Source organism: Bison bison, unplaced genomic scaffold (assembly GCF_000754665.1).
Source record: "Bison bison bison isolate TAMUID 2011002044 unplaced genomic scaffold, Bison_UMD1.0 scf7180017864302, whole genome shotgun sequence".
In the NCBI taxonomy this organism is placed as follows: domain Eukaryota; kingdom Metazoa; phylum Chordata; class Mammalia; order Artiodactyla; family Bovidae; genus Bison; species Bison bison.
In genome coordinates, this window is record NW_011494874.1 from 8,679,097 (window position 1) to 8,683,101 (window position 4,005).

Consider the following 4,005-nt stretch of genomic DNA (forward strand, 5'->3'; position numbering starts at 1 on the left):
CAAAGCGAGGCTTTGGCAAAGGGTTTTTCAATCCTTGGCAAATCAGTGTATGTTTTAAGTTAGCACTGCAGATTTTTTGTGGGGGGGGTGGGTGGGGGTAGACTTTCCAGAAAAGCTGAGTTCCTCCAGAGTTTTGCCCGCAGTGTAGAGCTAGCAGACCACTTAATGTGTCTTTTTAATGGCCTGAAGATTTGCAAAGACAGATGAGTGAGGGAGTATTTACTGTAGAGTGTTCAGTCCATGCTTTTGTGGAGAAAGTCATGCTTACAGGGACACCTTATTTACCCAGATGATCAGTTTTAAGTATTGAGGTGACTATATTTACAAATATTCAGCTGATGAAAGAGTTTTAATTTGAAGTCTTTGCTTTTTTGGTGCTTTGGATTTTGCTGCTGCTGCTGCTTACTCGCTACAGTTATGTCCAACTCTTGTGCGACCCTATGGATTGTATGTAGCCTGTCAGGCTTCTCTCTCTGTCCATGGGATTCTCCAGGCAAGAGTACTGGGGCGGGTTGCCATGCCCTCCTCCAGGGTGTCTTCCCAACCCAGGGAGCGAACCCGGGTCTCCTGCATTGCAGGCAGATTCTTTATCTCTGAGCCACCAGGGAAGCCCCTTGGATTTTTCTGGATCTTCACAATCCTGATGTTCAGTTCTCTTCCTGTTGCTTGGTTTTCATGTGCAGCAGTGAATGGAAAAGGGCACAGATTAGAAATTAAGTAACTCGGGGGGAAAGAAAAAAAAAAAATATAGAATGTGTCTTAGTAAAGGTTAACTATATTGAAAATATATTGGTATAAACATTAAATTTTCTAAATAAAAATACACATTTTAGCCAAAGGCTCCAATAATTTATTAGAGGATGGTGGTACAGATTCTGAATAAGGGCACTAGTGAATAGTAATTTTAGTATTAATATCTTTGGGAACTGGGTGGGCATAATCAGTTTATTTTGCAAAACTTGTTAGTAGCTCTCTGTGGCAAATCATATTACATGTAATATATGCTGTATATACTTAGATATAATTTCTCAAATTTTCATTGTGGGACATATTTTGTAATACTGTAGATTAGAAGCGCTTTTAATATGATCACTGTGAACATTTCATGGATTTATTCAGGGCATCAAAATGCTGTTTTAAGAAAAGATGTACACATTTAATTTGGGGAGAAAAGACCTTTTTCCTACAATTATTATAATAAGGGTTTGCTTTACCTTTTATGCTGTCATCTCATCATGAAAGGTTAAGTTCTGTCTACTGTGCCATACCTGTGGCACTGTGAATGAGTTGTCAAGCATGGTGGTTTTGCCATTTCTGAATGTTATTGGCTTGGTTTTAGAAAACATTTTATTTTGGTGTGGCTCAAATGATTCCTATTTGATAGTGATTTTGTGGCCGTGTATAGTGGGTTGTACTTTTAGTGTAGTGCTGCCTTTGAGGAAGGGTGACTTTTTGACATTGAGAGATTTATACCCTGCCACTGTCTGATGTATGAGATGCTTGTTTCGTTTGAGAAAGTAGGTATTTCTTTGACATTCTCTCACTTGTGACCTTAGCATCCTGTGGTCATTACTTGTGGCTAAAGAGCAAAGGGAAACATTTATTAATAAGAAGTTCCTGGTAATATATGCCAAGATATTTCAGGTTCTTTTATCTATGTTCTTATTTAATCCACACTGTGACCCTGAGACAGATTTAATATTGTCTTATTGTGTGTACATGCAAGGAAGCTAAGACTCAGAGAGCTGTGAATCTAGAAGTGGCAGAGCTAGCACTGAGTCATGGCTTGATTTCCGAATCTTTGCATGTGGGCTCTTTTCCCAACATTACATTGCTGTTCCAAGTGAATTTTAGGGGAACAACCTGCATAAGTTGCAGGTTAGTACTTGTTAAAAGAATGAAACTCTTGTCTTAAATGTTCATGGGGCCTTTGATTATCTGAGTAAGATTCTTTCCCCCTTTTTTTTTTTTTTGTCGTAAAATACAACAGAACATACCGTTTGAACCACTTTTGATTGTACAGTTCTGTGGCCTTAAGTACATTCACATTGTTTTGCTCCCATCACCACCAGTCCATCTCCAGAACTTTCTCATCTTCCTCAACTGAAACTGTACCCATTAAACACTAACTCCCCATTCCACCCTCCTCCCAGGCCCAGGCAACCACCTTTTTCTTTTCTGTCTCTGAATCTCCTGCTCACGGATATGTAGGTATGTGTCTGCTTATCCATTAATCCCCCTATGGACTCTTGGGTTGTTTGTATCTTTTGGCCTTGTGAGCGATGCTCCTATGAACAAATAGCAAAAATAACAAAACATTTGTACAAAGGTGAACAAATACCTATTGGAACCCCAGCTTCTTCTTCTTTGGAGTATCTCCCCAAAAGCGGTCCAATTGTTTCTTGATCATCAGCACGTTTGACTCAGAACTTACTGCCGAGTTTTCTCAGGGTTGTTCAGATGGTTATACTGTATTACAAATAGGAACTGTTTATTAATAGAAGACTTTAATTTTCTTGAAACCCAGGATTTACTAATTTTTATGATCTCAGTTCCTACCAGCATTTGGCAGGTAACTGCATTCATTCAGTTGGTCCATCATGGAGCTCTGTTGGATGGCAAAGGAAGGTACCGCTCAGGTCCATGTTTAACTTGCATAAATATTAAGTTGGAGCTGAGTGACTTGTCCTTGTGCTCTGCATTTTGGATATTCCAGCGTTCAGCTCATTTTCAAAGCCCGATGGGTGTATGTGTTTTATTATTTGCCTACTATGAGAAAGGATTTGAGGTGGTCTTATAATAGATGTTTGAGAGGACAGTGAAAATAATGGTGAAGGTTGAAGGAGGGGTAGGGTGTGGAGGGAGCTGGAGAGAATTAGAAGAGAAGCTTACGACAAGGATAATTAGTGTCTGCATGTCACTAAAGGTTTTCGTTTTTTAAATATTAATAAAAGAAAAAGAGGAAGCAGGACTAATTATAGTTGATATTGATTAATGAAAGGAAGTATACCAGTTAAGCAGGAAAAAGCAACCTTTTCTCTTGTATGATGAATACGCATCTGAATTCTTATGTAAAATGACATTAACAATATGTAGAGAAAACTTTTTACATTTTACAAATGATAGAGAAATATTTCTCACATGCCATTTTAGAGAAACTGGATAAAGGCCTCAGGCATAATGGAAAAGCTTTAGTAATGTAGATATAGACATTCTGGTGATTTGATTCACTAGAGTTTAGTTAATTTATCCTTCAGACGATATCCCTAGTAGGTCAGTTGTGTTGTTCAGGCTTTTGACAGATGTTGAATAATAATTCATTCACAAATGTACTCTTTTCCGGATTATATAGGCAGTCAGGATTTTCAGGATTCTGTCTGCCAGTCTTCAGGAATGTGTGTTGGTCTAAAAAGTAGGATTGCTTGTGTGGAGGTATATACTCTGTGAATGAATACAGAGAGAAAAGCCTTATTTTTGAGGTTCCAGTTTAGCTCTTTCAAATCCTGAAAGGTGATGCTGTGAAAGTGCTGCACTCAATATGCCAGCAAATTTGGAAAACTCAGCAGTGGCCACAGGACTGGAAAAAGGCAGTTTTCATTCCAGTCCCAAAGAAAGGCAATGCCAAAGAATGCTCAAACTACCACACAGTTGTACTCATCTCACACTCTAGTAAAGTAATGCTCAAAATTCTCCAAGCCAGGCTTCAGCAATATATTGCGAACCGTGAACTTCCTGATGTTCAAGCTGGTTTTAGAAAAGGCAGAGGAATCAGAGATCAAATTGCCAACATCCGCTGGATCATGGAAAAAGCAAGAGAGTTCCTGAAAAACATCTATTTCTGCTTTATTGACTATGCCAAAGCCTTTGACTGTGTGGATCACAATAAACTGTGGAAAATTCTGAAAGAGATGGGAATACCAGACCACCTGACCTGCCTCTTGAGAAATCTGTATGTAGGTCAGGAAGCAACAGTTAGAACTGGACATGGAACAACAGACTGGTTCC